Raw genomic sequence first — 22,774 nt, forward strand, 5'->3', positions numbered from 1 at the left:
GACATCACGAGGCCAGCAAGGGTGTGTGGAGTCTTCTGGGACTGCGATCTTTTAGTTTGAAGTCTGCCTTCTGACGAGTGTCCTTCCTTCCTTCCCACACCACCACACTGACAAGCTTCTTTTCATGCTTCTGCCTTGTAAAACTTTACTATAAAATAAATGAAAACCACTCCTTCCTTTTAAGGGATACGCTTTCTGATCAGTGGGCATTTTTTTCATTTTAAGTCTTTTGTGAAAAAGGCTGTCAAAATCTTATTAGAATGGTGTCTTTGGATACTATTGTCTGTTGAGAAACACCAATTGACTTAAAGTTTCTTAAATACTAGGCACCAAAAAGTATCAATTCAGTAATATTACCTTTAAGCATCTTATAATTATTTTTCTTTTGACAGGTATGGGGGCAGAGATGAAATAATAAATAAAAATAAAATAAGTTTGTGTTGATATTACTATTCCAAATTACACATAGGTATGTATGTTGAAGCTTAGTATATAGAGTTGATATATTTATTTTAGTGAATTTAGGAATAAAAATAATTCCATTTCATTATATTTTAGGAAGCTGAGTATTGATGTTTTTCTTTAGAAAATGTTAATAAAAGAAAGCTTTTTGACTTCACAACATTCTCATGGAAATATGAATGTCCTGTTTCATAGGGAACACATAGAAGGAGAAAATAAGGTAATTCTGAAGGGAAGCCAAAGGAATTGAAGTTGGTCAGTCACATTTGCATTAACCCAATTGATTGCTTCATAAGATTGTCTTCTAAAAGGTATTAATCTTGTTCTACATATATATTATCATTAGTGCCGGGTTCTTAACCTTTTTAACGCTGCAATTCTTTAATACAACTCCTCATATTGTGATGACCCAACCATAAAAATATTTTCCTTGCTACTTCGTAACTGTAATTTTGCTACTGTTATGAATCATAATGTAAATACCTATGTTTTCCAATGGTCTTAGGCAATCCCCATGTAAAGGTCATTTGATGCTCCCTAAAGGGGTCACAACCCAAAGATTGAGAACCGCTGGACTAGCATGTGAGTGCATGACTAGAGAATAAACTGTTAACAGATTTTTGCAAAATATCTATGTTTCTAAGCTAGTCTTGAACCTGGCTTAAATGATTGTCCTGCCTCAGCCTTGCAAGTGTCGAGGGTACAGGCATGTGTGACCATGTCCATCAGACTCTACACTTGATAGTGAGCTGTTACCCAATGTCCATTGCTACATATGTATTTATTGTAATTATTCCATGTACATACACATGTTTAACTAAGCAGAAACTTCATTAAATACATTTGTATTTATTTTCAAGATAAAACAAGGTTCAAAATAAATTTCTAGTACATGAGAAGCAAGGCTATCATCTGAAGTAAGAGTTTTCGAGTGATGAAGTCTGAGAATGCTTAAGTGTTTAATGGAAATGTTCTGATGTTTAGAAAGCAGAGACAAGCTAATATGCTCATTCATAGATTGTACAGGAAAATGATACTTGCCTTGACAGAAATATTGCATGCTTTGGGCTGGAGAGATGGCTTACCAGTTAAGGAAATCTGTTGCTCTTACAGAGGACTTGGGTTCAATTCTTAATACTCATTTTGGGTTGCTCATAGCCTTCTACAACTCCAGTCCCAGGGGATCTGATGCCCCCTTCAGGTCTATAGAGGCAACTACACACACATGGCATACAACCATACAGACAAAGACACATGCACACAAATAAAAGATAAAGATATCAGAAATATGGCACATATAGGTGCACAGTAAGATGACTGCATTCCCATTTTCAATTATCTGAGACTATAAAGACAAAACAAAATGAAGCAATTATTTAATACTTACTTTATAAATCTGAAAAGGTAGAACTTGTGGTCAGAAGTTGGGTACACGGAGCCAAACTTCAGGAGAGCAAGAAAACAAGGTACATGTTGTCGAGCAGATGGAGTAAGGAGATGAAGCACATAGGCAGCAAGCACTTGGACAACACACAGTAGGTCTAGTTGATGCTGGAATAACTGAGTCGCTGGGAACTGAAGAAGCAACTGGCAACGGGTTTGAAGAATCAAGGTGCGGAGTGAATCTGAGAAGGACCCGGCAGGGATTTGTGATGATGTATGGATGTGACTCTCAGAAGCCTGACTCTTGATTGGGTTGAGGTGGTACTGTCAACCAATGTGACTTGGTGCTCATTTCTCAGGAATGGCCTGAGTGTCCAGTTACACTGTCTTAAAGAAAATGTTTAAAAATCCCAGAACAGGGAAGAAAAATCAGATGGTGGTTTTCTAGTCTCAGGTAAGCAGTAAGAAAAGTTACTGGGCAGGTGTGGACATTACTTAATTTTCTGTTTCTGTCTTAAGTGAAAAAGACATTTATTTGGTGGTGGTATGATATATAAATACATTAAAATTAAATGCCAATACATGCCTTAATGTTTTAATTAGGATATACATTAAATAATTTGAATTTACAAGGGATTTTGAAAATAAATTCAGCCTTAGGCATGTCAGGAAATTAATATTTAGACAAGGAATGCCAGTATGTTCTACAGTGGCATGTACTCATATTTAGAATAAGGCTATTTTGTTTTCAAATCATGGTAGGGATAAAAACACAAATCTACTTGGCAGGAGAGTGTTATTTTAAAAATCAGTTTATTAGAACCGTAGAATTTTGACTTTCTGTGTAGAAAGTGTGGGGTGACGTGCAGTCAGCAGTAACTGTTTGGAAGAAGGGCCAGAGCTGGGAAATGCACACACATTCAAGCAGAGACAAAGGTCTAGTTGGGACAAGCCCTGGGGTGTGACACTCCCTGAGAATTCTCTTTCAAAAACTGTGTGTGTGGGGGTGTGTGTGTGTATATATTGCAGTTTTGCCTTTTGTGTGGGAATCAGGATCAGAACACAAGCCATCCATTTCTTGGCCCCATTCATCTGCAACTCTTGGGACTTACTTCTCTTGCTGCCTGCTCCTAGGAGTCCCTGCTTGGCCCATGCCTGGCAGTAGCTGTTTGGAACCTTGCCTCTGGCAGCTCCTGGGTTCAAGAATCCAGACCTGTCACAAGGCTCTCCAGGAGAAGCATCAGGCTGTCACCATCCATTAGGCAGCCCCCAGCTGACACACTGGCCAGTCCCTTCTCTCACAGGCCGTGGAACTGCAAGTGTTGGTGGAAACTGAGGAAAGAAACACATGCAGGTTCTAAACGGAGGAATTTGGTTGCTCTACTCGGTCGGCCCAATTCTCCTACCTGCTATGTTATGGTTTAGCCCCAACTTGCTTAGTTTTCCAGTTTTATGATCTTGGACAGAGCTTTCCTTTGGAAGGATTACAAGGTGAGGAAAGCTGAGCACTTGGGCACTCCTCCTCATGCCCACATTTTCTCAACAGAAACAAATACACAGGGGTTTATGAAAACTGGATGAAGCCACTCTTTCTCAGTCTGGGAGCCAGCTTCAATTCATCCTTCAGTAAGAGAGTATCAGTCCCTGCCTTCAGAAGCCCATCTGGCTATAGAAGGGTGATGGCAAATCCTGAGCTCAGCATGAGAGGGTTACAGTTTTAACCAAACCTGATGACAACTACTGCAATAACTAGGGTTGAACCTTCTTAACTATTTTAGTTTATTATCTTTTATGTCTCACTCTTATGGGTAACCTTATTTTTATTTCCCCCAGGATAAAAAGATTCTAAGTCTTTGCAGAGTGAACATCTATTTACAGACAGTCTGCATCTGTTTGGTTTTCTCAGTAACCACAACCCGACCCTTCTCCACATGCAGAGTGAGGTACATGACTGAATTACATCATTCGTGTTCCATAAGCCCTTGTCATTGGTTCAAGGTGACCTGTGACAGACGCTGGTTCTGTTCAGATAAGGAAAGGGAGCACTTTGGTTCCATCTACTAAAGTAACAAACATGCTTTGGTTTTGTGTGCTAAGGAGCTGCAGGGACTGTGGCTTGAGCAGTCACCTGTGAGAGTTGGCAGGGTGTGTTAAAAATGAAGGGGTAATGTGAGAGGAAACAAAACCATGCAGTGAGAGAGACAAGTGGCAATCTTGTGATGTCGTTTGAATCCATAGTTTAAGGTAACCCTCAGCCAATCCATTTTTAATCTGCTTAAACATGTTTACATTAGGTTTTTCCTTACCTTGGTTTTGTAAAACCTTAACTAAAGGACTGTGGGTAATTAGAGTCTTGACTGAGAGTTTCAGTTTAACGGATGGGCGTGACTACCTGTTGTCAACTTCTGTGATGTTCCCTGAGACCAGGGTCTGTGGTAGTCTCCATTCATTTTCTTATTGTCCCCATTGGCTTTATTTCTGTTCATGTTTTACCATGACGTAGGTTTTTAGTCTTTCTGAAATCTCAAAATGTAGAATTATCTTTTTGCCATGACTATTTCAGGAAGGTATAAAGCTCTGCAAACCCTTTTATATCTTTAATAACTCAAAGCAGGAGACTTCCAGGAATATCATTAAGCTGACCCTGAGATACATAAAAAATATTAAGGTCAGTGGCTATTTAGTTTTGCTTTTTCAATTTTAGACATTGCTAGGCCATTTTAGTTTCTTTGTTGGTGACCTTTAGTGTTTGATTGGAAAGGAGCTGAAGCTGCTCCTTAAAAGCAAGCAATGATGACAGAGGCTTCTCTAATAGACTTCACTGCGGTGGGGTCAGAGGTCAGAGAACAGAGGATGGTTAGTGGCAAGGCAGCCCGCTATTTGCCAGTCAGTTCTCGAGGTTGGCTTAGAGGTAACCTTAGATTAGACAAAACAGAGCAAGGTCAATGAACTCTAAGCCTCTGTGCTGGCTAAGTTTTCTTTTATCAACTTGACGCAACCCAGTGTTATCTGGAAGGAGGAAACCTCAACCGAGGAAATGCTTCCATTAGACTGGCCTGTAGGCAAGCCAGCGGACCATTTTCTTGATTTATGCTTGATGTGGGAGGACCCAGCCTACTGTAGGTCACCCAGGGCAAACGGTTCTGAGCTGTCTAAGACAGGAAACTGAGAAAGCCAGGAAGAGCAAGGCAGTCAGCTGTGTTCCTCCATGACCTCTGCTTCAGTTTCTGCCTCCAGGTTCCTGCTTTGAGTTCCTGACCTAACCTCCATTCACGGCAGACTGTGATCTGTGAGCTGAAGCAAACCTTTTCTTTCCCAAGTTGCTTTCATTATGGTATTTTATCACAAGAGCAGGAACCCAGCGAGGACAGATTGCCATCTTGAAAGGAACAAATATGAGGCTTAGGAGTCTCTTCCTGCAGACTCTGGACTGTGTGAGAACGAGAGCTGGTTCAAGGCCTTCTGTGGAAGCTCAAGATGTGTTCCAAATTCAGGAGCAGCCTAATGTCTCCCAGGAACACTAAAATGGCCTGCAGGGAAGTTTCCAACCTATGCTTAAATTACATAGTATGGCTTTTAAGCTTAGTTACTTTAATTTTAATTAAAATTGAAATTATTGTTCCCTAAGCTCTATTCTTTGGTGTGGTTAATTCTGGACTGAAAGGCTCAAACCAAGCCAAACCTCTTCATAGGAAATTGAGAAGCAACTGAAGTTCTCTTCTTTCTGTAACTATGTCTTTCTTAGCTGGTTTCCAGTTCTTTCTCCTTTCCTGTACAGAGTTTGCCTTGCATTTTTTTTCACTCTTACCCACTCTGTGAAGATCCATTCCTATCCTCCCAGTGATAAGAAAGAATATTTCAGTGTGAGGGGCAGAGATGAATATGAGTGGGGTTACCAAGATGATGGGCAAACTGAAGAGAATATTCTACTTCTGTGAGGTAAAATTATATTCAGTTGCTAATAGGAATGGCTATCTTATCAAGAAGTAAATCGTAGAAAGCAGATGAGGAGAGGGGAACACTTACCTTATAATGGGAATAGTGGGAACTTTAGGTAATAATACAGGAGTTCCCTAAAGGACTAGCTACTGCTTGGCCATTGCCAATAATCCCCAGGTAGAAAGTCATCATTACAGAGCCTTGCATATTACTGAATCATCATATGAGTCAAGCAAATCTTTGGATTTTTCTGATGGATCACAAGCTTGCTACTCTGCATCGGCTTCCACATTATTGCTTTACTCTGGGAAGGGTCTGGGCTTGCGTAGCACTGTGCTGCTTGTCTCTGGTAGAGCTCCATGAGATATCCCTAGTCATCTTCTGAGCTGCTCTATGGTGGGATTGGTGAGAAGGGATGAGGTGGTGTCTTGATTATTGTTCTATGGCTGTGAAGGGGCACCGTGACAAAGACAACTCTTAACAAAGAAAGCACTTAACTGGGAGATTGCTAACAACTTTAGAGGGCTAGTCTATGGCAGGAAGCAAACAGAAATGGCACTGGAGAAGCAGCTGAGAGTTTTACATCCTGATCCACAGGCAGCAGACAGAGAGGGAGAGCGGGGCACTGAACCTCAAAGACCTCTCCCAGGGGGTGCATCTCCTCCAACAAGTCTGTACCTCCTAGTCCTTTTCAAACATTTCCGCTTAGTGGAGACTACACACTCAGACATATGTGTCTATGGGGGTGTTCTCATTCTAACATTCTCAGGTGGGGAATAGGCAGATGATATTTGTAGCTACCTTCAAAAGTGCATAGCAAAGGGCTCAGAACTCATAGGCCTGACGGTCTATCTGGATTGTTAAGATCATACGGGTTAACAAGTAAACTAACTGGCGAGGGAAAGATGAAGAAGAGACCTCACCACACCTTTGGGAACCCCCATAATTAACAATGGAAGCAGGCTAATTAATTCGCAAAGATAGTATCCAAGAAGTCAGGAGCAGCCAGGATGGTTTTGTGAATCTCCTGCCTTTACCTTAGCCCTAATTACAGCTTCAGGCTGTAAATGTTTTAATTTGAGGATAATTTTCAGCCCTTTAATACATTTCTTTCCAATTTTCTGCTGCTTTAAACTTATAGTCTCACGATAAAGGGTGGCCTTCAGAGAATTCTCCTCATTCCTCTTGTAGAAATTAGATAGATTGATTAGTTTGGCTCACATTTCTGAGAATGTGCAGTTGTGTCTTGAGATTATGCTCCATTAGTGGTGAAACGTCTCCAGCAGAGGTAATTACTACCATTTAAAAACAGTTTAATCCTTTGAAATGCACCTTTTTGGTAGACAAGTAACTTTGTGCACAAAAATTTACCACAGTATCTCAGCATCAGGGATCTCATGGCAAAAAATATCTGTCCAATTCTGGTTTTGTGTGTGCAATACTGAGATTTATATATATATATATATATATATATATATATATATATATATATATATATATATATATATATATATATTGTTACTAATCCTAGGTTAGCAAACAAACCAATAGGTTCATTATTGCATCACATATATGTGTCACATTTTGTTTTCATCATTTTCCTCTACCCCACTGCCTTCTTCCCTCACTCTGGAAGGTTCTCGACTTCCCCTGAATGATCTCATCACCCTGCTTTCACGTCTAGTCTCTCTGCTTCCTTTTCTTCCTTCCTTTGTAGTATGTCATGCAATTGTTAGTAGACACTTTGGTAGCTAGGCTCATATACACTGTTTAAAATCTAGACTCCTCATATGGGAGAGAAAAATGTGGCAATTGTGTTTTTGAGTCTGGCTTATTTCGTTTAACACAATGATTTCCAGTCCTATTGTTTTGCTAATGTCAAGATTTTACTTTAATTTGTGGCTGCTTACAACATTACATGTATGTATCCCATTTCCTTTACTCATTTATTATTTGGTGGACACCTAGGAGGCTTCTATATCCTGGGTGCTGTGAATACTGTAGCTATAAATATAGAGATGTAATATCTGTGGTAGATTGACCTAGAGTCCATTGGATATACACCCCAAATGACAAAGATGAGTCATAAGGTAGTTCTAGTTTTAGTGTTTGGAAGAACTTCCATCCTTATTTTCACAGTGGCTATTGAGCTTTACATAGTGTTGAATAAGGGTTCCTCTTTCCCCACATCCTTACCAGCATTTCTGGTCATGCTTTATTTTTATTTTTGTTTTTTTATGATGGCAATTTGACTGGGCTAAGAGGGAATATTGTGGTGGTTTGATTAAGAATGTCCCCCACCAGCTCATATTTTTGAAAGCTCAGTCACCAGGGCGTGGCACTATTTCAAAAGATTAGAAAGATTAGGATACATGGCCTTTTTGAAGGATGTGACTCACTGAGGGTGGACTTTGAGGTTTTGAAAGCCCATGCCAAGCCCAAAGTCTCTGGCTCAGCATATGGATCAGGATGTAGCTGCCTTGCTCTCTGCCATGAGGACAATGGACTAAAAGCCTGAACTATAAGCAAGTTCTTAATTAAATGCTTTCCCTTATTAGAGTGGGCTTGGCAGGCAGCATAGTTGAAATGACCCTGTGGATGGAGGCACTTGTGATCCAGTGCTGTGAACACTTGTGGGAGATCTTGGCCCCACCCTTCATCTACCATACTGTGGAGTGGGCAAGGGAGAGACATCCTCCCGACTCCTCCACCTCTTGCTGCCTGTGGCAGGTGGAAAGCTGGCTCTGAGGTCGTGAGTGGGAGAATTGGCACCAGCCACCCTGCCTCCCGCACCGGCAGCATCATTCACCTTGCCATGGGAAGCAAAATAGAGATGACCCTGTTGGTGGGGGCACAAGTGATCGGGGTCTGGGGGGCATGAGAGCAGCAAGACTGCCTCTGTCTGCCATGTGGTGGCCTAGGTGATGAAAAATGCCCTCCCTCCCCTTGGCAGGTAAGAGAGCTGGCCCCTGGGTCACAGGGTGGGAGAACTGGCCCTGCTCCCCACCAGGTACAGTACACGGGAGAGTAGGCAACTACCTCACCTGATCAGCAACACCAGAGATGACGGGGTGCCGATGAGGGGGTGTGAGAGCAAGAGAGCTGCCCCTGCCATCCCTAGTATGCCATATGATGACAAAGATAAGGGAAATATGATCTCTCACCAAACCCCTTGCAACCTGTGACAGACAGGAGAGTCAGTCTGGAGGCATGAGAACTGAGGAGCGGGCCCTGACTTTCACCAAGGGCAGCAATCAGAAGAGAGAACCCTGTACCTTACCTGGGCAAACAACAGAGCTGACCCTGGTGGTGTGAGTGCTGGTGAGTTGGGCCCGAGGGTGCGGGAGCAGGATTGTCCCCCTCTTGCTGTCTGCTGCACTGGGTGAGTTAGCACGGGTCATGTTGGAGTCAGAGTTGCCTGACTGGTGACTAAGAGAGAAGCTGGCAGGCTGACCAACCCAGCTACCACCCAGGCCTATGAACCATGAGGTAGCCCACCTAACCCCCTCCTTATCTACAAACTACTGGAGAATGTGAAGGGGATGGACTTACAAATCCAAAACTCCAGGATGTTTGTTGACACAAGGCAACAATAGGATATTCAATAGGATTCCTAGTGAGGGGCCGGTATGGAGGTTGTAGCCAAATCTAGAAACCTCAAAACAGACTAATGTCTCATTGCCACAAACATGTAAAAGTAAAGATGTATGGACTAAAGGGTATGTTCTGTGATACGCTACAGCTCCTATGAGGAGATAGTTTACTTATTTATTTATTTATATTTTTGTGGTTTTACTTTTAATTTTTTTTGGGGGGGGCGGGGAGGTTGCAAGGGAAGAAGGCAGAAGTGAAGGGATAGGGAGATGAGTGGGATCTGGATACATAATGTTAAGTCCACAAAGAATCAATAAAAAGTTTTTTAAAAAGAGCGAGCTTGGTAATGGTGTCTCTTCATGGCAATAGAAAGGTGACTAAGCCAAACATCAAGGCAGTTTTAATTTTCATCTCTTGGATGGCTAGGGTTGCCGAATGCTTTTCCAGGTATGTATTGACCGTTTATCTGTATTCCTTCTTTAGATGAACTGTTCACTGAGCCCATTAGCACACCTATTGAGTTGACGATTTAGATTTTTGGGAGGCTATCTATTTTTTGTCATTCTTTATATATCTGATGTGCAGTTAGCAAAGATGGTTTTCCCCTGCTCTAAGAGTCTCTTCTCTCTGGTGACAGTCTCCTGTTCTCCGGAGCAACTTTTTAATTTCAGATAATTCCACTTGTCAGTTGTGAGAATTACTGCCTCTGCTGGAAAAATCCTTGCCTATGCTTGTGCCTTGAAGTGATTTATCTGTGTTTTCCTTCATCAGCTGCAAAGTTTCGTGTCTTACATTACGGCCTTTGATCTGTTTTGAATTGATTTTTGTGCAGGGTGAGAGATGGGGACGTGGCTTCATTTCTCTCTACGTGGACACAGGGCTTCTGCCCAGCAGCACTCCAGGAAGAGCCTGTCTTTTTCCTATGTGCATCTTTTGACAGCGTTGTCAAAAATTAAGTGCCTACAGCTCCGTGGGCTTGTTTTGCGGACTCTATTCTAGTCTATTGATCTGCAGAGCTGCTTTGTGTCTATGCTGTGTTTCTGTTGCTACAGCTCTATACTGAAACTTGAAATTAGGCATTGTTAGACTTTTAACTTAGCTGCTTCTGCTAAGATTTACGCTGGCTATTTGGGATCCTTTGTGCTTCCAAATGAGCTTTAGGGTTGTTTACTCTGGCTCTGCAAGAATGTTGCAATTTTCCTAGGGAGCCAGTCGAACGTGTAGATCACTCTGATAATACAGTCATTTTCTCTGTATTAATTCTGCCAGCCCATGAGCATTGGCGGCGGGGGGGGGGGGGTCTTTCCATTTTATAGACTCTTCTTTAAATCATTTCTTCAATGTCTGCCACTTTTTTTTAACCTCCTTGGTTATTGCTTATTGCTAGTTATTTTAGTTAGTTATTTGGTAATAGGATTTTTTCATATAATTTCTTTTTTTGACAAATTTGTGTTATATAGAAAACTTGCCATTTTGGGGGGTTGCTTTTGTCTCCCGCTACTTTGCTGAAAGTGTTTATCGAAACTAAGAGTTTTCTGTTGGCACTGTCGGGTTCTTTTCCATGTAGGTGTGGATGGGCTCTGCAAATTGGGATAATCTGTTCTTATTTGCATTCCTTTTATTTTAGGAATATGTATATACACGTGTATATGTATACATAATATATGTATGTATGTATTGGTGTCTAGTTTTATTGCACTGTGAGTTGACAGGATACTAGAAATTATTTTGATTTGTTTCTATTTAGTAAGGCTTGACTTGTGGCCTGAGATAGGGTCTGTTTTAGAGAAGGTTTCATGAGCCACTGAGAAGAATGAGCATTCTGTATCTGCCGGGTGGAATACTCTGTAAACATCCGCTAAGTCCAGCTGATCTATGGTGCAGTTTACCTCGGATTTCTGCATCAATTCTTAGTTTGGATGACCTATCTTTAATGACAGATGGGGTGTTTCAGTCACACATGACTATTATATCTGGACCCATCTAAATCTTTATGTCTATGTGTCTATGCTTTATGAAATTGAGAATAGCAATAATGAGTGCATCTATATTTAAAATGATCAAAGTTCATTGTGTTTTTCTCTTGCTATGTTGTGACAAGTGATCACTACTAATTTGTTTTAAAATACAATATAATTCCTACATTGTGTCCTTCATCTTTTCTGACTAACTTTGATTTGAAGTCTACTTTATCATAGGTCAGACAACTACACAGCCTATTTTTGGCTATCTGCTTGTTTGATGGTCCTTTGTCATTTGACTCAGACTGCTGGTGTGTTTTCCAATAAGACCCATTTCTTGGAGTCAGTAGATAGATCTAGTATCTTAAATCAGTTCGTTAGTCTCCATTGGGTTGAGTTGAGAACTCTTGTTTTTCCCGTTATTATTGACAGATATTTAAAAATTCTTGTAATTTTGTTGATTGCTTTTCTAATTAGTTGAAATTTATTAAGTTCTTTACTTTCTCTCCTACCATTACAAGGTGTTTGCTAGCTCACTGAGTTAGACGTTTTAAATTCCTTCCTAGCTCTCAGTTGTTCATGTATTCTTCACAAGAATATGTCCCCAGCTTGTTCCTTGGGCAGCAGAGGAGAGGGTGCCTGAACTGGCCTTATCCCATAGCCACACTGATGAATATCTTGCATATCACCATAGAATCTTCATCTGGCGATGGATGGAGATAGAGACAGAGACCCACATTGGATCACTTGACTGAGCTCTCAAGGTCCAAATGAAGAGCAGAAGGAGGGAGAACATGAGCAAGGAAGTCATGACCGCATGGGGTGCGTCCACCCACTGAGACAGTGGGACTGATCTAATGGGAGCTCACCAAGGCCAGCTGGACTGGTACTGAAGGAGTATGTGATCAAACTGGACTCTCTGAACGTGGCTGACAATGAGGGCTGACTGAGAAGCCAAGGACTATGGAACTGGGTTTTGATTCTACTGCATGGACTGGCTTTGTGGGAGCCTAGTCTGTTTGGATGCTCACCTTCCTAGACCTGGATGGAGTGGGGAGGACCTTGGACTTCCCACAGGACAGGGAACACTGACTGTTCTTAGGACTGGAGAGGGAAGGGGAGGGGTAGTTGGGGGGTGGGAGGGAAATGGGAGGAGGGGAGGAGGTGAAAATTTTTAATAAATAAATAAATAAATAAGAAACATTCTCCTATGCTGTCTTTATTGGCGTTACTGTCGTTCTTGCTCTGTGTATAGTATTTCGTCTTCTGCTCCTTTTGCTTCATGGATTCTTGGCTATGGACTCTTGATCACATGCAGTATTCTTGGATGCCGTGGTCACATTCATCTATTTGTTTTTCTAACTGAAGTTTGAATACAGTATTTTATCAACTTTTTATATTATCCCTGATTTTTTTCTTCTGTTTAGTCAGATATATTGATGGTGCTTTCTACTGTTTTTTTTTTTTGCTTAATACATTGAAATTTTATTTTTAATATGTAGTGGTTTGAATGAGAATAGCCCCCATAGGCTCATAGCTTGAATACTTAGTCACCAGGGACTGGTACTATTCGAAAGAATAAGGAGGCGTGGCTTTGTTGGAGGAACTGTGTCACTGGGAGTGGGCTTTGAGGATTCAAAAAGCCCATCCCAAGCTCAGACTCTACTTCTGCTGCCTGTGAATCTGGACGCCTAAGTCTCAGCTATCTCTCCAATATCATGTCTGCTTGCCTGCTGCCATGTTTCTCTCCATGCTGATTATGGACTAAACCTCTGAAAGTATAAACAAGTCCCAATTAAATACTTCCTTTTATAAGAGTTGCCGGTGCCATGATGTCCCTTCACAACACTGACTAAGACACTATATTTTTATTTATTTACTGTCAAACGCTGTTTCCCTGATGAACTTTTTCTCTGGCATTGGCTGTTTCAATCCATAGTGCTGGCTCTCTGTGGTATTCATTTTGCCAGCTTTCCCTCTGCGCTGCTGACTTCCCTTTTTGGGTCTTAGAATTCATCATTTATTTTTTATCTTTCCAGATTACTGATTGTTTTTTACAAGAAAACTTTTGAAATCTTCATTTGATGTTTACCCATTTCAGTACCTGGGGGTTCAATTTCTGAGGGTTCGTGAACTTCTGGGGGAGTCATGCTGTGTGGTTTGTCATATTTCTTATATTTTTGTGTTGTGATTTGTGCCTTTATTGGTTTGTCTGTGTGCTTTGGTTCTGGAGGGTAGGCCTTCTTATTGACCAGCCTACTCTTGAAAGCTCAATTCCAAGTAGCTCTCTGCCAAGAGAAAACAAATTGCTTTTAGAAGTAGTTTCTGCTTCTTTCTCAACAACAGTGAGCTTTGTTGCCATAGCTGTATTTGGCTTTGTTAGCTTTGAATCTGTTCTTCTCAGGTATCCTCTTCCTTCCCCTGTGGTCCCCAAGCATCCTCTTCCTTCCCTTGTGGTCCCCAGACTCTTCTCCCTGGAAGCTGAGTTTATTCTTCTCTGATGCTGATGATTTCATATGCTGACTCAGAGGCAACTTCCACTTTATCATCTTACCCAGCAGCCCCTCCTGTTCTGGTTGTATTTCCTTCTGAATGAAGATATTAATGGCTGGAGTGATGGCTCCACTATTAAGAGACACAGTTTAAAGTTCTGAGAAGAGAAATCCCTGGAAATGAGAGTTTTAGATTTAGTGTTTTAGATTGAATTTTGACTGGTAAACACAGTGGGAAGATTTTGGGGGGAGATCTGGTGGATTCATTTGTACCTTTAGAATGAATTTTGCTTATAGTAGTGTGTGTGTGTGTGTGTGTGTGTGTGTGTGGTTTTCCTAGCAATTATCTCAATAGAATTAAAAAATCTACAGGGTCATTGGTGCTGAGTTAAGGTTGCATATTAGTACTCTGTGTATCTTATTTGTGTAACTAGAGACGGCTCTTTCATTTCTCAGCCACTCAGACCTGAATAATCACACAGAAACTATATTAATTCCAACACTGTTTGGCCAATGACTCTGGCTTTCCTTTACTAAGCCATTGGCCGAAACAGCTTCTTTATTAACCAATGGTAATAAAACATATTCATAGCATACAGGGAAGAATCCAACATCATATTTGACTTATTCTATAATATGTCAACTTAAGGAAGTTGGGTCACTAAAAAGAGAAAAAATATTTTTATTCATCTGACTTTTTTATGTCAATTTTCTTTACCTTTTTAGTTTAAGACACATGAAAAATGCCTATGCCTCTCAACAAGAAAATAAGTGCTTGACTGTTATTGGTTGATGCTCCTATAATCATATAATGAGTGAATTTTAATCCATACCAAAGAACAATAGAATGTGCCTAGTGACCATGCCTCTTTATCGAGACAATGATTTGTGTAATACGCAATTTTATTTTATAGTTACCACTACACCCTGTGTGTACTACCTTGTATGTGAGAGATTCATATCAAAGTCTTGATGAAGTGTAAATGGACAGCATTATTGTACCTTGTACTGGCTATCTTCTTGGAGTCACTGATATTCTTTGGGTCTGATTGAACACATTTCCACGCTTTAAGTCTAGGACTGGAGTAGAGATGGCATAAACTCACGACAAGCATGGGAAGTTCTCGCATGACTGTGGCTACGGTTCTGAGATCAAAGATGGTGTGCAGTAATTGCCTTCGAGATAATTTTGTCCTGGGAGGAAGCTCCTTAAGACTCAGGATGTTTTAAAGGGAGGCTTATTAAGGTTCACATAAATCAGATAAGAAGCTCCAAGAAGCTCCAGAAATTGACCTAAGTGCACTAGACCGCTCCCTAATCAAGGCCCCGTGTGGCATGATTGTAGACACCGCAAGCTGCCCGCAAGAGGCAGAGACAAAGTGAAATGCTGGGGAAAGGCACTGTCCAACCTGTTGAACTGCCTGCAGGCTGTGCCTTGAACTCCAGCTTTCCAGCTTCTGTGAAGCATGACCCGTGCTGGGGTGGGAATTTGGCAGTGCAACCGTCTTTGAGTCATTTCTGTTCCTGTAAGTAATCTTGCACCTATACTCCTGTAAATAACCCCAAGAAAACTCATTAGTTCGCCAAGTTGGACCTTGGTGGTATCTATACTTCAGTCCGTTCAGTCTGTTGTGAGTTCCATATCTGGGATGGAGAGACATTCATTCACTTTTCCCAGGAGTAGGGTCACACAATGAAGACAGCATTGATAATAACTTGTTGTTTGCTTGTTTGTTTTCTGTAATGCTGGTGATTGAGCCAAGGATGTTGTCTGTGTTACACAAGTGTTCTACCACTGGGTTTCGTCTTAAGGTGAAACAAACTCTTTCCTTCCCAAGTTTCTTTGGTCATGGTTCTTTACCACAAAAATAGAAACCCTAACTAAGACAGATATAACATACCTAAGACTTTATTCTCATTCTCTCTCTCTCTCTCTCTCTCTCTCTCTCTCTCTCTCTCTCTCTCTCTCACACACACACACACACACACACACACACACACATTTTAAAAGAATCTTAAAATACAAATTTATGGAATACATTTGGAAATGCCAGTGAACCCTGTCTTCCTGTAGGCAGCACATCTTCTGTGTGAGACTTCTCTCCATGGATATGTGTATGTTTTCTTCTTGGACTAAGGTTGACAGATGCAGGGAACTCTAAACTTGCAAGCTATTTCTCGTTAATCTTGTCTTTTGTGTGCCTTCTCTTGCAGGTAAATGTTTAGCATTCAGCTTTCTCTCCTCCCATCTATGCTTAAGATGGCTGGTTGCCATGAATGAGAGGGCCACATGTCATCTTGCAGAGGGCAGACAGGAGGAATTAGCATCTGCTATACAGCCACTGGATCCTTCTGTTTTTATCAGGTTGATGCACACCGAGGCTTATTTCACACCACTTGACTTGCTAGAAGTGTGTGCTGTCATGGACCCCTAAAGTCTGTGATTCTGGTCAATTTCGATTTATCAAGAAATCCCCACATGCTGCGAAATCTTCCAGCTCCCACTCTGTGTCAATCCAGTCGTTGTCTTATTTCCTCTGCATGCTCCCTGCCGGGCACGCAGAACTCCACAAGCTCCTGAAGCCACAGGAAACTGGAGGGGAGCCAGAAGCTGAACCTCAGGCTCATCTGCCTTGCCGTCTCCATCTGTCAGGGACACCTCATCCCTGTTCCATGGTGGACGCAGTATGAAATAGCATGCCGAGTTACTTCTGCAAGCCCACAGACTCTCCTGGACTGTGTCAAAGAAAGGCACTCCTTGTCTCGGTGCCAGTGTTCCACTGTCCTCACTGTCACCCCTTCTGTGGTTTGTATCAATATCTGGAAAATAGGGGATTACAAGATCTGGCTGCATGTCTCTTTAACTTCCTCCCTGGTTATGGATATCTTTTATTTCCTGTAACACTCTGGAACTATTGAGACACAGAGTTCTAGATGATGCTGGGAGGTAGAGAATAGGAAAAGGAAAGGAAAATCCCCTTCATTTAAAAAATTTAAAACAGGGACAGGAGAGATGGCCCAGGATTTAAAAGCTCTGACTGGTCTTCTAGAAGACATGTTTGACTCTCAGAACCCATATGATGCCGTAAAAACCACCTGTAACTCCAGGCCCAGAGGATACAGTGCCCCCTTCTGGCCTCCATTGGCACTGTACGCACACAGTAGCAAGACATAATGCAGCCCAAACAAACATTCACACAAAATAAAAGTAAATACATATTTGTTCAAAAATTCAAAATAGTCCCACAGAAAATAAAATTGTATAGTTGTAACTAATATCTTCTTAAAACATATTGCCCTTGAAGGAAGAAAAGATGAGGAACCCAGGAAAGGTAGTAAATACTCTTATTCAGAGTTTTTTGTTTGTTTTTATCTGTTTGGGGACTAATCCTACGTAAAGTTTTCTACAAGCTTCTCTGTGAGTATTTCTCTGAACCTGGTGAGTTTTTGCATAAGCCTTTTCTATACCTCTGCCACCTGGAAAAAGCACACGATCCTGTCACAGCTGTCAGTCACTGAGGATGCAGCTGACGTCAGAGACGGTGCTCATGTAAGGACACGCTGTCCTCTGCCACTTTGGAAATGTTTAGTATGGGGATTCTGAGTACCAGGTTCCCACTGCTGCTGCCCAGGGCAAGAGACACACCTCTCTCGTTTCCTAACTGCTTCCTGCCCTGTCTTGTCGCACTTACCATGTGCAAAGGTCTGTTCACATCAGGCGAGGATGAGGAGACAGTTGGGCCATTCATTCCCTTAGAGACTAGTCATAATTCTTATGAAACCTCTATGGATTATTGACTGTAAAAGTCGTTATGTATTAGCAGGCTTCTTTTGTGATTTATTGGGGACTAAGTTAAAGGACAAATCTAAGCTCACCTCTCTTTCAGAATCTAGGGTATTGCTATTGAAGTAAGTCAGTGATCAGAATTTCTTTTCCCAGGATACCTTTGGGTTTTAGACAGCCTCTTTAACCCTTGCGCAAATATAAGCTTTATGCTTACTCTGGGCGCGCGGGGGGCAGGGGTGTTCCTATCTTCAAATATGTGCAACCGGCTCTACAACGCTGGATGTGCCCTTTGCTGTCCAACATTAGAGAAGCTGTGATCAATGATATGGAAACAGGGACTGAAAACATTCCTTCATGGAGAGAGGAAGGAACTCAAGAGGCTCCAAAGACCATTCCCTTCTCTGCAGTTACATGAGCTAAGTGGTTGACTGAAAGTTTCCCAGAGGATCCTTCAGTAATGCAACTGCCTGAATGTTGAACATGCTCCCATAAATGCTCCCTAGTAAAGTCATTGGTTCACCAAGCTGGACTTGGACAGAACCTTTTGATGCCCTCTCTGTCTGGAAGAAATAGATGTTCATATTGTTCTAGGGGAAGCCCTGTGAAACATGCAATTTAAATAATTTACAAACATATGACTTTCTTTTCAGTTCTGCAGATGTTTGCAGAAATACCTTGTAAATTTTCTGACCCACCCTTTCTGAGTTGTCAAGTGACTTCAACTCTCTCTCTCGCCCTCTCTCTCTCTCTCTCTCTCTCTCCTTTCTGAGTTGGCTTCAAATAATAGAAACACTTGAGATATTTAACTCCTGCCCCACTTCCCAAATTCCATAGTATTGCAAGTAATTGATTATAAGCAATCTAATTTGTATGAGAGTCTTTTGAGTAAAGACTTATCCTTTTTATATTTCTCTTCCTTCTTTGCTTTTTAGAGTTAGCTTCTTATAGCTCATCTTCTCTTTCTACACTGCTCGTATTCCTTTTGTATGTCCTTTGCTACCAAACCAGGGAAAAGTAAAAAAATAAGATCATATATAAGGGAGACTGTGCCATCTATATTGGTTGACTCAGGCAGAACCATGAAGTTGACATGTGGGCACCTGGTAATAAAAGCAGGAGTAGCCAAAACAATGCCAGTTATCTCTCAAGGTTTTCAAGAAGTCAGCATAACAGTCATGAGGAGAGCCATGCCTTCTTCATGTCTGAGCATTCTGCGTATCCCTGGGATAATACGTTAATTTAAAACAATCAATTAATCCTTGTTAGGATGAGACGTGCATGTCCGTAGTTAGGGAGAAACAGTATCGACCTCCGTGGAAACAGTAAAGAGCAAGCCAGAGTGCACAGAGGCTGTTTACTCGGTGATTGACACAGGCTGTGAGAGTCACTTGTGCTTGGCAGAGACTGCAAAGGCGAGAAGAGCAGGAAGTCTAATAGTGGGAAAAAGAGAAGGCTTCAAATGCGCCCTGCTGGAGGCAGCTGGCATGGGGAAGCTGTAGGCTAACTAGAAGTAAAACATTCTCTGGTTGCCTACGGGTGAATATTTGGCCTTATTCTGCTTAGGTCCAAGTTGGAAGTTGGGACGAAAAATAGAGATGTTGCCAGGTTTTAATCAATTTTTGGCTGTTTGGGACCAATTTTTACTAGGGCTGTTGTTTCACTCCTTGAATGGTTTCTTGGAGATCATGAGCTGACGTCTTACAGATCTGACATAGCAGACTGGCCTCCTGGCTTCTTTCCTGACTCATTACTGAGGACCGCAAGGGTTCTCTTGTTACATATGGTCTGGCCATTGTCCATGTGTGTATTCAGCCACTCACTTCACTAATGGAGAGTCAATTCAAACCAGACCATATGTTGTTCTCTTTCACACGTTCGTGATGCTAGAGTTCATCTCTGTAGACTCAGAACTTCAGACAAATAAAACCGACTGAGACCTCCGGCTGATAATAAACTCATTACCATCTGCAAGAGACAATAGGATGCTGTGGCATTTCTGAAATGGGAGAGTGGCCCCTGAGGGAAGAAGGCAAATGCTCTGCTCATGGAGAAGCTGAGGGAACCTGAAGTGGAAGGACGGTGGCTGGGAGGGGGTGTCCTTCAGTAGAGGACATTTTCCAAAGGCTTAAGTCTTAATCTGTAGGAAGAGAGCTCCACTTCCCTGTCTTTATTATTTTGTGCTGCGTGTCTGGTCCACACTGAAAACACTGATCGTCTATGTACTCGACCATGGTTCTGTGTGAGAGATGGGTAGGGTGACACCACACCCAAGAAGGGAATTAATCTGATTAGCTGGTTGGGGCCTGCGTGAGAAAGTACTAAGGACCCAGCCTTCACTTTTTCCATTCCAAGAATACTATTTGATGGGAAGATCTATAGCAGGTAGATTTGTCCCATGAGCAAGTTAGATTGCTTTCTTGGATCTTCCTCTGGAGTTCTGAAGCAAATTAGGGGAGTATGTACTGCCTACAGAGCATTTTTATTTAGTTTTTGTTGCTTTTACCTTCCAACCAAAGTTTCCCCTTAGTTCCTCTCCTCTCAGTTGCCCCCCTGACCTCCCTCCCCTCCCATCACTTCCCCTCCTCTGTTTCTCTTTAGATACAGTCAGGTCTCCCAGGGATATCAAACTGCCATGGTGTATCAGGTTGCAATGAGACTGGACATCTCTTTTTCTATTAAGGATGGATGAAGCAATCAGTAGGAGGAATGGGTCTCAAAAGCAGGTAACAGAGTCAGAGACATTCCCAGCTCTCACTGTTAGGAATCTTACTAGATCAAGTTATACAGTTGTAGCATATATGCAGAGGGTCAGTCCCATGCAGGCTCCCTGATTGTAGGTTCAGTCTCTATGAGTCCCTATGAGCATAGGTTATTTGGTTCTGAGGGTTTTCTTGTGGTGCCCTTGACCTCATTGGCTCCTATAATCTTTCTTTCTTATTTTTTGCAGGATTCCCCAAGCTTGGTCTAATGTTTGACTGTGGATCTCTGCCTCTGTTTCCATCAGTTGCTGGGTAAAGCCTCTCTGATGACAGGTGGGTTAGGCACCAAGCTATGAGTATAGCAGAAAATCATTAGGAATCATTTCAATGACTTTGCTTTCTTTTATTATTCATTCATGTTTGGTTCTATCCTAAGTCTCTGGGGTATCCTGCCTCCGATATCCTGCCCTTCTGGGGTGAGCTCTCTCTCTGGTTATGAGTCGCCAGCTGGGCCAGTCGTGAGGTGGTCTCTTCCACAATTTTTATGCCATCTTTATCCCAGAACATTTTGTTGGCAGGACAAATTGTATGTCGAAGGGTTTGTAGCTGTGTTGATGTCCCAGCACCTTCCCTGGAACTCTCGGCTGGTTACAGGAAATGACTGGTTTAGGCTCCCAAAACAAAAATCCAGCAAAGGATAGACAAATGAATATACCACATTTAAGTAATCTAATAACCAAACATTCCTGAATTGTGTTTGTAGTTATTTGAATGTAGTCCACACATCCATAAAAATGATTTCTGCACTGGGACTTTGATGTAGACATTTAGATAAAACATGGAAATATATTTATTAACTTCTGATGAGCAGGTTTCTTTTGCCAGGTATTTTATTGATCAAGAGGTTATAATATGAAAAACATTGAACTTCCTATAAAAATGTTTATAAGATCTTCTTTCTCCATGCTAAAAGAATTCATCTGATACAATTAACTAACAAAATGAAGATTTCTGATTTAAGCTTTTGTTTTCAGCACCAGGCAGTGAACCCAGGACCTGATCATGGTAGGCAAGTAATCTTCCATGGAGCAACATGCTGAGCCCTTAGACTTGAAGTTTTTAGGTGTAATACTGTGGATTATTAAAGCAGAAAACCAGCTCTTTGAGAGTTGAGAGCTCATGTTTAGACTTTTATTTATTGATTTATATAATCCTTCTTTGTATTATCACTAGGGCTTTTATGCAAAATGTTTTTGCTGTTTTATAGCTCAAAAGCTTTAATAATAGGTTGAATGGATTAATTTAGATAATACAGTTGAAACTGAGAAGAGAAAACAATTCAATGCCATTTTATCAGTACCTCTAGAAGGTTCCACTTATCTGTATGGGATGCTGACATGAGAGTGATGGGTCCAAATTTACCATAAATACACACGTAGAAATAGAGGCCGAGATACAAGTGTTTGTGATCCTGGTAAGAATGTTATATCTAAAGGATTTCAATGGAGAAGAACAAGAAGAACCAGGGCCCAGTGGCCTGGCATGGAGGCTGACTTCCAAGGCAGTATGTGATCCACCCTTGAGTTTCGACATAAAGTCCATAAAGTCTGAACAGTATGGGCAATTTAGCTGACATGTAGTGTTGAATCACAGCTATTTAGCTTAGGCTTTTTTTATTGCGTCTGCTTTTAATACAGTACAAGATCTGAAACATAAGATCAAATACAGGGCATTCGAATGTAGCTCAGTTGGTCAAGTGCTTGCCAAGTGCACATGAAGTCTTATATTTGATTCCCAGGACTCCATAAACAGGGCAGAGTGGTACATGCCTGCAGTTTCATCACACAGGAGGTAGAAGCAGGAGGATCAGAAGTTCAAGATCATCTTTGGCTACATAGTGAGTCTGAGGTCAGACCAAGGCCCTGTCTAGAAAGAATGTCAAATATACAAACGCAGAAGTGAACGTAGTAGTACAGTTTCAAACAACGTAAAGCCGAGCAGATCCCAGGGAAGACAGGAGGGTTCAGGGCAGCAATGATGAATTAAAATGTAACTTACAAGAAATGATTGTCAGAAATAATGCTAAATGCTTACCCCAGTTAGACCCTGACCAGAAGGTCCCAGCAACACAGTATTGTTATGTGAGTCTCACATATGGACCACACATATACATTCTTACTAAGCCACTGCCTCCTGCTGTGGTATGACATTTTCTCCTACCATCTAGATCTCTGTGCTTCTACAGTAACTGATCACATGAATGGGAGCTTCTATCTTACCCAATGAGCAAACAGCATAGGCACTTGAATGCAGTCAGTGCACAAACATGTCCCCATTGCTGGATGCATGCCGTCACCCTTACAAGAAGGCAGGGCAGAGGACACACTGTCCTCTCTTGCATCCAGTCCCACCAGGCTAATGCTCTGATGATTTGAAAAATGATAGTTTCCTCTCTCA

At 41.6% G+C, this 22,774-nt stretch overlaps 1 long non-coding RNA gene across 1 annotated transcript in view; it reads left to right on the forward strand.

Annotated features, from left to right (window-relative positions):
• Window positions 1-22,774, forward strand: part of LOC146891745 (uncharacterized) — a 70,570-nt gene that overhangs the window by 45,465 nt on the left and 2,331 nt on the right. The window contains exon 4 of the long non-coding RNA XR_014996943.2: window positions 20,566-20,650. This is a non-coding gene — a long non-coding RNA (uncharacterized LOC146891745). The remainder of the gene's footprint in view (window positions 1-20,565; window positions 20,651-22,774) is intronic.

The sequence above is a fragment of the Myodes glareolus genome, chromosome 13 (genome assembly GCF_982192425.1).
Source record: "Myodes glareolus chromosome 13, mMyoGla1.1, whole genome shotgun sequence".
Lineage (NCBI taxonomy): Eukaryota > Metazoa > Chordata > Mammalia > Rodentia > Cricetidae > Myodes > Myodes glareolus.